We start from the raw sequence: 13,714 nt of genomic DNA, 5'->3' as shown, positions 1-13,714 counted from the left end.
AGCAGGGAAAAGAGGGTGGTGCATGATTGCTGCCCTTCTTCTTCATCCCCTGGGTAAAACACACTCTTGCTGATTGCCTGGTGTGAAATGCTCTGCTGACACTAGTGCTGGCTACAAGACTCTCTTATTCCTGTTCACAGGCACATGATGAAACCAGCGTGGTGAATAGAAATCTCCAGATTTCTGCCCCAGACACCTAGGCAGAGACTGGAGGGTGATTTCCAGCCTCACTTCAGCTGAGGCACTGAACCATGTGATAAGACCAGGGAGACTGTGTCCCACACAATGTTTCCTGTGATTGCAGGGAGTTAAGCTGTCTCTCCCTAAGTGACATAAAATAAAACCCGTTGAGGAGGAAGAGAAGCAGGGTTGGGTGGGACAATGTAATAAAAGAACTTCAGTGGATACTTCCATGTCTATTGCACCTTTCCACTGGAGGGTCTCCAAGTGCAACAGATCCCGTGTGCTGGCCAAGGAGTGCCTCACAGTGGCAATACAACAGCACCGAACCATGGGGACAAATGCTGCTCTTAACTCGTAAAATGGGTCAAATGTTTCCCATTATTTATCCCACAGGAAAAACAACTGGCAATGAAAGAAACGGGCCTTTGAGCGTCCAGCCCCAGTAGGTCCGACGTGGTCTTGCCAAGAGGATGTTCCATGGAGAAGCTGTGTGCTTTGGCAGCACACGCAGAAACATCTGAGGAGCTTCCAAACCACATGTGTTCGAGGAGAGGTCAGTCAAGGCAACTACGCACCTGCATCAAGTGCTATGGGGTGGGACGGAATGAAGGACATAGTCTAGCAAGGCATCTAAGAGCAGTTGGGCCCTTCCGCTCCCTGCAGCAGAGAGGATATGCTCCCAAGTGCTTGTTCGAGTCCTACTGCAGCGAACATGGTTCTGGCTGCAGCGTGCATGGAGAGAATGGCGCATGCACACACACTATCTCCGAGACAGGACAATACATTCCAGCGATGTCCAGCTTCCCCAACCATGCACAGGAGTTTCTGCAGCTAACTCAGAAGGGAATGCACCACGCTCATTGAGGCTAATTGGGCCTTTTGAAACCCAGCTTTAAAAAAAAAAATGGGGGGAGTTGGGAGGGGGAAGAAAGCCACATCCAAGCAAACCCTCTCAAACAGCCAAAGCACAGGATGAGCAATAAAAAGGCTCCAATTAGAGGCAATCACAGCTATTTGTTACCCTGGCAATTCCAGCCCTCCGTGTCTCAGAAAGAGAGGACAAGTAAGTACTCTGCTATGCCAACTGGTTCCAGTATTGTTTGAGGTTAAAAATAACTCCCTTCTCTGGCAACTGTAGTGCTCTCAACTAGGTGCTAAACCTACACCAAGGGGACTTGATTTGAAAGGGCTCTTGCAACGGCCGAAGATGGGGAGAGCCTCGGAACAGTGAAGGCCGGGAGTCGGCATGTGATGCTAGCTCCCCTCGGTAACTCACGTGGAGCCTGGTTTTTAAAAGAGCTCAGGGCCTAATCTGCCAACTCAGCGCCCGCAACCGGGGCCAGATTTTCAAAAGAGTTCAGCATCCCGTGTGCACAGGTCTTCTTATTCAGGTGCCCAAAAGGGAGCCACGTTGTTCTGATATCAAATGAAAGGGATACTACTTACCTACCGCTGCAAAGAAGCTGGTCATTCACACTTCAAGAGACTCGGATGGAAGGGGTTAACCATGCAAAATATTATACCCCCCCCAAAAAAAAAGAAAGAAAGAAAAAAGGCAAAAAAAAGTTCAAAGCAAGAGCTGGGCGGGGGGAGCTGAGCTGGGTGGGAGAATCCTCTTTAGAGCATGTTCTTTATTAAAATGGTTTAAGAGCCTGACCCAAAACCCAATGGAGTCAAAGGCTACACCTAGATGGCCCAGCCACGCGGCTAACAGGGCCATGTAGACGTCGCACGGCCTACGGGGTGTGAACCACAGTGTGAGTTGACGTGCGGTGCTTTAACTGCCCCGTGTGGACACTGCTGGTGTGACCTAAAAGGTACCTAGTTCACGTTAACGTAGTCCTGTTTCAACTAGGGTGACCAGACAGCAAGTGTGAAAAATCGGGATGGGGGTGGGGGGTAATAGGAGCCTATATAAGAAAAAGACCCAAAAATCGGGACTGTCCCTATAAAATCGGGACATCTGGTCACCCTAGTTTCAACCCCTGTAGTCCAAACTGAGGGGCCATGTAGACACAACCTTTGACTCCACTGGGTTTTAGACCAGCCCTTGAGAATTCAACAGGCTCACGCATCAGGCCCTGGATGCTTTCACTCTGCTCTGTTCTCTATTTACTCTCCTCTGAAAGGCCGCAGTCTCCAGAGCCAGTGGACCAAAAGAGTTACCTAGTCTTGCCCAGTGCTCCTCCATGCATCAACACTTTCAGGAGAAGGGCAGTCAGTCATTCCTGGATAAAGCACAACACCAAGCCCTTTCCAGATGATAGCAATTGTTCCCCATACATAACGGCCGTCTGCCGAAAGGGAATCGGATGGCTCTGGGGATTGGCATTGGCATAGGGAAAAGGCACTTCTCACCTCTGGACACTGGGTCAAATCCAGCCCAGGTTTGCATTGAAAATGACGAATGATTAGATACCCCTATGACCCCTGATTCCTGAAACCACTCAACTTGGAAGTGCCAGTTCCTGATGGAAAATACATCTATCAGATCCTTCCCAGAGCTGCAGTGTTCATCCTGAGAGAGCTAGAGTCTCCTCCACTTGGAGACAAGCCAGAACTGAAATCCTGGTTTGGTGTAGCAGAGCACTGGGGAAAATCACAGCTCTAGAGAGGGCCCTGCTGGGGAAACCCTCAGGCACAAGGATGAGCCCTTGGAAATCAAAAAGCCCCAGGAGCAAACTCCACAGCTGGGGAACTGCTCCCATGGACACCCTGCCCGCAGTCCCTGCTACAGCCCAGCCAAAGCACCATGGCCCTCACATAGGAGGGACTTTTGCAAGGTACTTTTGCTACCATGTGTCAAGGCAGAGAGAAATACAAATATATTCCTGCATTTGAGCAGGGTACCTAGTGAGCTCCCTACATGAGCCCACCCCCAATCCTGACAACCAGGTTATAAACGCAGTAGCTGCAGGATCCTCCCTCCAGCAGCAACTCCTACCATGGAAGACCAGGACGGCAGTCGCCACAGGCAGTGAAAACCTAAGTGTCAGTCTCCCTCACCCTCCCGTGTTGCATAACACCCATCTCCCCATCTGCACACCGCACAGTTAACACTAAGCGCCACGGGGTGGCTGTAAAATACCAGCGGTCTTTGCACATTCCACGCTGCAAAAGCTGCAGCCTACATGCACCCTCGAGACAGGGGAGAGAGAGGAAAAAATAAGAACACACATACATTTCTTCTTCCAAACACAACTCGAGGAATCCCTGCTGGCCACAAGAGGAGACAATAGCACATATCCTGCCAGGCAAACATATTGCTTTCCTGCTAGACTTGGAATGTCCTTTCAGGGCATTTTGCAACCATTTCCACCCAGCATAGCTTAATAAGCAAAAGAATAGACAGCTTCCCTCTGACACCCATCCCTCACACCCACAGAGGGGATATAACATCCCCGGACTCTGGAGAAGTACCCATCATTTTATTGCAAGTCTTGCAATGTTTTGCTTAGATCCCCAGCTGCCGGAGTCATGTGATTACATTCATTTAAAGGAAAAGGAAGTTTCTAGCCCATGTGGTTGCAGAGAAATTCTCCAACAGCAGAAGGCAAATAAAAAGAACCCAAAGTTTATATACATATTAAATCTCATGATGTTTATATAAATCTCGTGATTTCGGGGAGCGTGACCTCCTGATTTTTGAGCACTTGGGACTGGCAATTCTGAGTTCTGATTTTAGACTCCCTGGAACAGGCCCATCTATCTGTATGGTACTTATATCTCTAGCAAGGTTAGAGTAAATTACAATCTTTGGTGAAAACAGCAGAGACCTCAAAGACTTAGCAAGCAGGGTTCTGTGTTTTATAGACCCGAGACCTTGTAAGACTGAATTATGGACCCTGGTAGGACATTACATAGATAGGCCCATTCAGAAATATACATCAACCACTACTAAGCATGCTCGGGGGTTAATTTCCAATCAACAGGAGACTCCGTACTGAGAAAAGTCATAGGTGGCAGACTGGACAGATCTGTGTTCTGTAGAGAGCAGGCTGTGGCCATCCATCTGTGACTGAGCAGAGGCTGCTGTCTCTCACAACACACACTCAGAGCGCAGACAGAGCTAGCTGCCTCCAGCATTGGTCTGCAGCCAGTCACTGGAATCTAGGGAAGCATTTGTTAGCTCCAAACAATGGAGAGCACATTCCATGGGTCACTGCAGTAATCCAAAGATGGAAGGCAGGAGTTGGATGGGGAGAGAACAGGAACAGTGCATAGATGGGTAACTGTAACCAGAGACAGCTGAGAAGATGACATGGGGCTACCCCATCCAAAATAGCTTTAGACTGAGGATCAACAGCCCAGCAATCTCATCAGCTGGCTTTGCAAAATTTTGGCCCAAAGTAGCAACCACCTCATGGAATCATTTCCCCTCTCCCACAAGTCAAACCTCAGCAAAGCTGAGCACAATTCCTTAGCCAGGTCATGGTGCAAGGCTACCCCCGAGTTATAACGCAGTCTGAATTTGTTGCTGAAGCAGGGTTGCATTTCCAGTAGGGCCAGTCAATGAAATGTGAAATTTTGAAATGGAAAAAAGGGGACACATTTCACCAAAAAAAATCCACAAAAGATTTTTTTTTTTGGACCCACTCCAGTTCACAACGCAGACAATGAGACACAAGGACTTCAGGCAACTGGCCACAGCCTTTGGTTTGCATCCATGGCAATTTACAAACAAGGCTTTGCCCATTGGAGGACTCCCATATTGTGGAGACAGTCTATTAAAGCATACAGTCCCATCCTTCCTGCACGCCCAGGATGGAAGTCCCTCATCCACCTTTAAAAAGATGCTAAACCAATTCTGTAACAAACCAGTAGACACACAGACCACACGTGCCAGCTAATCCACACACATCAGGAACAGAACCAACCTACAACTCCAAGAACACAGGCCTTCACCACTGGAAGGGAAAATCTCTACCCACTGTTGGTAGGAGGAGTAGGGCTTTTATTCTCTGTGTCGGATTCAATCTCTCATATGCTCACGTATCATCTTCGTAACCCTGGGTATTATAGCAATAGAAGCCTCTTGCATTTATTTACCTGGAACTGGACTCTTCACTGCAATGAACCGGTCAGCCTTAAAACACACACAGACGCCTCGCATTTAAAACCTTACACTGGCACCTGTGTGATCCAGAAGGGAAAACCACCCCATCTGCTTTCATGAAAAGCCACCAGGTAAGGAGGTTGCTGGAGATGCTGCAAATTCAGCACCGGGAAGAAGGAAGGTAGGGAAGCGATGGTAGCGTTCCAGCACGTATGGCGACAACTGTGTCTTCGCAGCCAGCTAGGCCCTGCCTTTGGCAAGATGGTGCCCAGGGCAAATCAGAATTTGGCAGCCCCCCCCCAAAATGGCAAGTGAGAAAATATTCACTGCCAGTTCCAACATTAGCCACTTGTTGTTCTGCTGCCTAGTTCAAAAGACCCCCTAAGGCAGACCTACAGCTCGGGATCTGCATCCATGTCTCTTCTCAGCTGGCACTTTAGGGAACTCTCTGCCTGCACCTGCCTTAGGAAACCTGCTGTTCTTTGCATAAAACCTCCCACCCTGAAAAATCCCACACTACTTTACAGCTATAGGCCTGATCCTGCCAGGGGCTGAGCACTCGGGCCCCGATCCAGCATGCTTGACTTCAAGCACATGAATATCCTGAGGACTTCAGCACTCCAGCACCAGTGGATACAGCAGCAATGACAGGCAGCAGCCTGGGGGCGGGGGGGAGTGTACTCCCCCAACGGTGTGAACAGGATTGTGTGCAGCAGCCCGTGCAGGGGAAGGAAGAGCAGTTTTGGCTGGGACCTGACTCTTGGGAAGGACCATACAGAACAGACAGGTCTCTTCCCAAACCTCCACCAACTGCACGGAGCACCAGTTATCTCCCCAAGAAGGGGAAACTCTGCCAGAATCTGAACCCGTGGTTCCAGAGAGCCTGCATATTTCCAGCCTGAGCCATCCCCCTGGCCTCACTCCCTGAATGCAACAGGCTCCCCTGTCCAGTCCGGTGAAACAGAATCATACCAAAACGTGTTAGCAACGAGTCCCCTTTCAGCCACCCCCATGCACCTGCTAAAACTTTCCGACAGGGTCAGATGGAAACAGCCATGCTTTGCTTCAGTGCAAATGTCACCGAGACTCAAGGGAAAACAGACTAAGGAAGATGCACTGACTGTATTCAGGGACCTTCCCCCCTGCCATTCCTGCCCTCTCCTGAGAAGTGGCCGTACTATGGAATAGCCTATCTGTCCTAGGTACTTGCATGGTCCCTATTAGTGGCTTACAGTCTTCAGTGTATTGGGCCTCATGACACTGCTGTAAGGAAAGGCACTACCGGTATCCCCCTTTCATAGATGGGGAACTAAGGCACAGTTAGACTAAGTGACTTCCTCACAGTCACACAGGAAATCTGTGGTAGAGCAGAGAACTCAACCCCGGTCTCTCAAAGTCTTCCATGAGCACCCTACCCGCTGGGGCGTCCTCCCTCTCTAATGAACCTTTCTAAGAATCACTTAGGGAGGAATCTGCATTTCTCGTCCGTTGCCGTGTACCCCTTTATTCACCCAGCGTCGATCTGTTTCCCCTATTTGCCCACGTACTTCCTCCCAATGAGGAGGAAATGGGTCACAAACGTTGATGGGAAGGAATAGTCCCTTGGCCTCTTCTCAAGGGGGAGGAGGTGTTGTTTCCATCACTTAGTCAGTGGCATGTTCGAATGCACTTTGGAAAAGAGCACGGTTTCCCCCACCCATTCAGAGGCCAAGACTGAAACACTGGAAAATAGGAACAGCCAACATTGAAACAATTAAATAATTCAGAGGTGGGACTTAATCAATACCGCAGACCTGGGGAGGGGGAAAAATCAGGTCAGTCACTAAGTTAAATTAAGTGTTTGCAGGATAGGGAGAAAAATTAATTATGGGATTTCTACAGATGTGAGGTAAAGGAGCTGGGAGGAGCTGGGGGAAGACTGACCAATAAGCTTTAGCATATGTCTGCACTGCAATAAAAGATCCACTTGGCATGGCCCCGGCTGACCCGGGTCAGCTGACTAGGGCTTGCGGGGCTAAAAATTGCAGCATCAATGTTTGGACTTGGGCTGGAGTCCGGATTCTGAAACCCCACAATGGGGATGGGTCTTGGAGCCCAGGATCCAGCCCGATCCCCAACGTCTACACAGCAGTTTTGTATTTGAGGCAGACATACTCTCAGTGACATTTTCTGTACCATCATCAGCATCACTACGTATTTAGAGCCAAATACTGCTCTTGCTTACTCCAGTGTAAATCCAGACTAACTCCGCTGAAATCTCCTGGGCAGATCCTCAGCTGCTGTAAATTCACCCAGTTCCATGGTATAAATTGTCATAGCTGCACGGAGCTAAGATCGCTTACACCAGCTCAAGATTTTCCCCTTGGATTTATGCCATTGTGATACAGCAGAATCTGGCCCTTAAAGAGAAGAATTAATGTCTTAGAATATGCAAGTCCTATTTTTCAAACAGGTGTGCGGAATATTTTCTCTCATTCCTACCTACCCAAATTCAAACATCAAATAGTGTTTGCGCCCACCTTTCCTCCCCAACTCTGTGGTACAATGTGGAATAAGCTTGTCTCTCCCGCCAACAGAAGTTGGTCCAATAAAAGTTATTACCTAACCCACCTTGTCTATTTAATTTCCTTTCCACTTCCTACACTGAGCCGGGGGTGGAGGGAGAAGGAGAAAAGGGAAAGAACAGATGGGGCAACCCTCACATTTCCAATTTGAGTCGATAGGAAAATTTTCAGTTTGAAACAAAATTTTCACGTTCACTCATTTCATCGAAAAATTCTGCTTTTTTTTTTGTTTGTTTGTGGGAAATACCATTTTTCAACCCGCTGTGCACCTGTCTATGTGACACTGAATCTATTCCTTCTTCAGTAAAAAGATGAGTCCTATTTTTTTTAATACAAAGAAAATAGTAAATAAAGAGAAGGGTGGGAAACACAGAAATCACAGAAATTCAGAGTTGGAAGGGACCTCAAGAGGTCATCTACTCCATCCGCCTACATTGAGACAGGATTAAGTACACCCTAGACCATCTGTGACTGATATTTGTCTAACCTATTCTTAAAAACTTCCAATGACAGTAACCTGTGGACTCACACAACCCATTTCAAGCTCATTTAAGGTTCTTTTTCAGGACACAAATTCCACAAACTAGGGTTTAAACAAAGAAAAATTAGAATAAATGGCATTTTTCCTTCATATGCTATCTACCTGCTTTCACCTCTGGAAAGCCACCATTTACCAATTTAGAAGCCTGGTTCCATGAAGGTGCTAAGATCGGATTGAAAAAAAAATTGACAAAAAATTTTCAGTGAAAAGGAAATGATTTTTTTTTGGCAAAAAGCATTGTTTTGTTGTAAAACTTTGAAGGAAATTAACATTTTTGTGAACATATTTTCCCCCCCAATTTTCAACAAATGATTCAATTTGAACATTTTTGTTCTGTTTCAACTTGAAAAAGTGGTGTTGCATTTCATTCTTTGCAACTTTCCCCCTCTCCCTTTTCCCCCCACCGAGAAGGGGAGAAAAAAAACCCAAAACTGAAAGTTACAACAAAGCAAAAAATGTCATTTCTCCAAAAAAAATCCTCGAAAACATTTTGAACGAACCAAATTTTTTTCCGTTGCGTCCCACGTTTTTCAAGGGAAATATCTGCCATTTTCAAGCAGCCCCAGTGCTGAGCGCCTCCTGCAGCGTGAAACTACTTCCAGTGGCAATGGAGGGCACCCAGCATGTATAGGGCGACGTCCTGGCCCCATTCAAGTCAATGGGAGTTTTGTCACTGATTTCAACGGGGCTGGGATTTCACCCTCAGCATGTTACAGATTGGACCCTAAATGAGGAGATTGCTGGCCTATGCAAACCAGAATCCATTTTACACTCCATGTGCTCTTTACCAGCATTCAGCAGGACGACGTATTGGGGTCCTAGGTGGTGGTAACAATCAAGATTCTTTCCAAAGCCAACATCTCCACGCAGATTTTCATTGCAGTAAAAGCAGACCTTGACACAGCACATGTGACTGTTTTACAATCCGTGTACTGCCAAGGTATCTTGGATTGTAAAGCATGTGAATTTCACTTACATTGGGATCCAGTTACACAGAACTCAGATCTAGTGACTGCGGTGTCGGCAACTCTTTCAATTTTATCGCAAGTCTTGCAATTTTCAGTGTTTTTCCTCAAAGCCCCAGCTGCTGGAATCAAGGCATTGCATAAGAATCTCAGCTTTTTTTTTTTTTTTTTTTAAATAAGTTTCTAGCCCTTGTAGTTACAGAGAAAAGCTAGAAAACATGAAGCAAGTTTGACATAAAGGCTGAAAAAAACAGAAGGCCAATAAGACGAGCCCATTATTTATTATTTTTAAAAATCTCACAAGGTTTAAGCCAATCTCATGATTTTTGAATGTTCGGTGTTGGCAATACAGAAACTGCGATGCTACTTAAAGATGGAAGCCCCTGCTTAGACTTAGGGCTTGTCTACACAGGGAACCTCAGGAATGTTTAATTCATTTCAAAAATGAATTAAGCTAAACCGAATTAAGGTCACTTCAATGCCGAATAAGAGCACCCAGGACCGGCTCCAGGGTTTTTGCCGCCCCAAGCGGCGGGGGGGGGGAAAAAAGTCGCAATCGCAATCGGCGGCACTCCAGCGCAGCTCCACCATGCCGCTTTCTTCTTCGGCAGGAATTCGGCGGCAGGTGCTTCCCTCCGAGAGGGACCCGCCGCCGAATTGCCGCCGAACAGCCCGATGTGCCACCCCCGCCCCTTGGCCGCCCCAAGCACCTGCTTGCTGGGCTGGTGCCTGGAGCCGGCCCTGAGAGCACCCACACAGGAGTTTAAATGCAGTTTAACGAATCCACTTTAAATTCACATCTCTATTTAATTCGGATTAATTTTCCTGAGTGACTGTGTAATCAAGCCCTCAGCACAGAATAAAATCATCCACATGGAGGGTGGTGAGGAATATCTACTGTGCTTTAAATTCACACCCTAGCTATTTCGCACTAACTTCCCTGTGTAGCCAAGAATGACTTTGCTGCAAGAGGTTTCCCTGTACAAAAGAGCCATAAGACAACAAACAAAAAGCAAGCTATTTTTGGTGTCACACTTGTGCAATGTTTTTATAAAATCTGTCTGAAGAATTCAAGCAAATCCACCCACAGGCCAGATCCCTCAACTGGTGTAAACTGGCGCAGCTCCACTGACTTAAGGGGTAGGACCCAGACTTTCCTTTACTGGGACTGAGTGATGGACCGGTTTTAAGAAGAGGAAAATTTAGGCTTAACATCAGGCAAAGCTCCCTGACACTGAGATTTATTCAGCTGTGGAATGATCTCATGAGGAAAGTGATGAAGCTCCTCATTGAAAATTGGACAATGCCCTGAGGAATACACCACAAGGAACAGCCTTGTGCTGACTCTACATATAGTGAGGTGACCTAATTGGTCTTTTCCAACTCCTAGCTTTATGATTAAACAATCAGCTTGTTTCTTTTGGCCATGAAGATGCCTTCGTAACGACAAGAACTTAAGACGTCACTCAAATCGGTCAAGTGACAACTTTGGATTTAGTAAATGTCCAGAGATGTTTTACCAAGAGAAGGCTATGTAAAAAATTTACAACTTCTTGTTACATAATGGCAAGAGATAACTCTTTATATTAAGGGTACATCTATGCAGAGTTAGTACGTGAATAAGGATGTTTTAATATATGGTTATTCAGTTGCTAGCATCCAACAGATTAATGGTTTGCTTATAGCTATGGATTGTAACTATCTGTAATACCCGCAACTGATATAACCAGCTGTAACACTTACTACCCATGTCTGTAACATGTTTATAATACCTATTAATTGTTTATTAACCCTTTATTATAAGTGTGACCTTGCCATATAGTAAAGCTAACCTTTAATTAGCGCAGATTCCATTAGTTTTTAGGGACACGGTGTTAGCTGTATTTAGCGGAAACACCATAAATCTTCGAGGGGGAAGGGGAAGAATGCACCAAATCTAGGTATGCTCTTCCAAAAAGAATTGTCAATTGAAAACCCCAAAATGCTATGGATGAATTCTAGACGGATTGCCAAGCCCTGTGCTAAAGAGCTAATCGGGGAATTAGCTCTAGAGTCTGTCTTTTTCTCCCCACCCCATGATGAAAAAATTACAGAAAGGAAAGAGGGTCATGATCAAACGTAGCTGAAAAATCTTGGGAAGTGGAGAGGGGAAAATTGAGAGGAAGGAGGAATTATTAAATGAGAAGATATTTAAAAATTGAAGTAAATAATGCAATCTAAAACGTGAACGGATAGATGAATAATCTATTCTACCTGTGTAATTGTAAAATTCTCTCTCCCAGCCCCTCATTCTTTTCAAAGCCTTGGAACAGATGCTCAGCTTGTGTGAACTGGCGTAGCTCCCTTCCCGTCAATGATTATAACTAGACCTGTTCAGAAATGGTTTGGTTTTTTGTGGGGAGGGAGTTAGTGTTCTTGAAAGTTTGTGTGGAAAAATTTGATGTTTTCATGGAAAAAACCGCATTTTTAAATTTTCAAAACCCACGTCGCTAAGTCCGTCCTTCTCCTGGTCCCATTCCCAGCCTCAATGCAAAACAGGAAAATGTGTGCGCGCGGGGGAATTACAAGGAAAAAGAAGAGGAGAGGGGAAAACTGAAAATACATAGCCAGCAACACAGCTTTCTTTTTTCTCTGTCGAAGTTTTTGTTAAAAAAAAAAATCCGCACCATTTTGGGGGTTTTGAAAAAAAATCCTTTTTTGGGTCAAAAAATGGTTAGATTGAAAAAAAATTCCCTAGCTCTAATTATTGCTGAATATTTATATTGCAGTAGCACTTGGAATCTCAGCCAAGGCAGAGTCCATTGTGCTAGGCACTGTACATACACACAGGAAATGACATTCCCTGCCTTAAAGATTGCAGCTTACGCCAGCTGGGGATCATCATCTGGCCTTTGAGCTTCCCCAAAACTAACATGTACTTAAAATTCTCCCTCCCTATATATTCCCCCAGCTGCAATTCTGCCAACATTTTCACCTGGCATCATCACTCAGAAAGTTTAATCAATTTACAGTTGGCTGATCATCTATAAGAAAGAAATAAAAAAAACCACCGAACAATACCATATGCATCCCACAGAACTGAAGTGGGTCAGGGCCGCCGGAAGGAAAAAAAGACAAACAACAAACAAAAACAACTTACCTAACAGTTGCGGCAAGGTCCGGAAAGGTGAATGGCTTCTGACAATGAAACACGCTGTGACGAAGGCGCAGAACGGGAGACTGAAAGCTATTATTGCCCACCCTTGTTTTCGTCAACTGTTTCCTGTACCCCCACCCGAAAGCAGCCCTCAGACTTATCTAAAAGCACAATCTTGGTATTTTTTTGTGTGCGCAATTCTACACACTCAGCATTTCCAGACAAACCGAGGTTCTTGTTTGACTCGAGCGGTTCATAAACAATACTTTCCTATCTGAAAAAGGGGCCGAGATATCAGACCCTTCTCCTCCCCTGGGCACTGGAGGAAAGAGACTAATCTCGGGTAGATTGTCATCTCTTCCCACATACCTTTAAGGACAGAAAGGTACAGAGAGGGGTAGCTATTTCTAATTGCTTTTTTTGCAAGTAGTCAGCTGCGTGGGACACCACATCAGGTGAAGCTTGCAGCACAGCTATAAACCAAACACTGTTGCTATTTCAGTTCCGCTCTAAAATGACCTGAATCTATTGCAGAAATTATCACTGGAAGAGACCTAGAAAATCACTCAGACCATAAAGCCAAGGCAGGAGTGTTTCCAAGGCTATTCGTGTCCAGTCTAGTTTTGAAGTGTCTCATGCAATGAGCCTTCCACCATTTCTACTGGAAGACTTTCCATAGAAAGTCATCGTGGGCCAGTGGTTGAAGCAAACTCAGAGACAGCAGTTCTGGGTTCTATTCCCGGCTTTGCCCCTAATCTGTTGCATGACCCTGGGCCAGTCACTTCCCCTCTCTGTGACTCATTTTCCCAAAGGGGATATCATTCACCTACCTCACTGGGGTGTTGTGAAGTTCTAAGGATGAGATCCATAACTGTTGAAAGTCTGCATAGCTCCACTGAAGTTGATGGAATTACTCTACACTGAGCGACACCAGCTCGGATCTGGCCTTAACGAAGCTCAGATGAAAGGTGCTACACATCTATTATCAATACAACAGATTTCACTATTAGGATAGGCACCCCAAATTTTCTTTTTCTTAATTTCCTCCTGTTAGCTCGTGTTAGACTGTACATCCCCTTCTTAAACCACTTTAAACAGCCTTGCTCCTTCCTTGCTGCTGCTGGCATCAGAGAACCTCAGAGAGAGGTCTCAGTAGAACAACACCTGACACCTAGTGCCATTTCAGCAGCCACAAAGAGTAGGCACCACCTCTCTGGCAGAACACTTTCCTCACAGCATAAAGGCAGCCTGTGCTGCTGTGGTTTGTGG

At 46.0% G+C, this 13,714-nt stretch overlaps 1 protein-coding gene across 1 annotated transcript in view; it reads right to left on the bottom strand.

Annotated features, from left to right (window-relative positions):
* Positions 1-13,329, bottom strand: part of SOX13 (SRY-box transcription factor 13) — a 40,846-nt gene extending 27,517 nt beyond the window's left edge. The window contains exon 1 of the mRNA XM_065403870.1: positions 13,276-13,329. The gene's annotated coding sequence lies outside the window, so the exon portion shown is untranslated. The remainder of the gene's footprint in view (positions 1-13,275) is intronic.
* Between the last annotated feature and the right edge of the window lie 385 nt (positions 13,330-13,714).

This window comes from Emys orbicularis, chromosome 4 (assembly GCF_028017835.1).
Source record: "Emys orbicularis isolate rEmyOrb1 chromosome 4, rEmyOrb1.hap1, whole genome shotgun sequence".
NCBI classification, from domain to species: domain Eukaryota; kingdom Metazoa; phylum Chordata; order Testudines; family Emydidae; genus Emys; species Emys orbicularis.
Note: the sequence above shows the minus strand (reverse complement) of the source record. Positions and strands in the feature narration are given on the sequence as shown.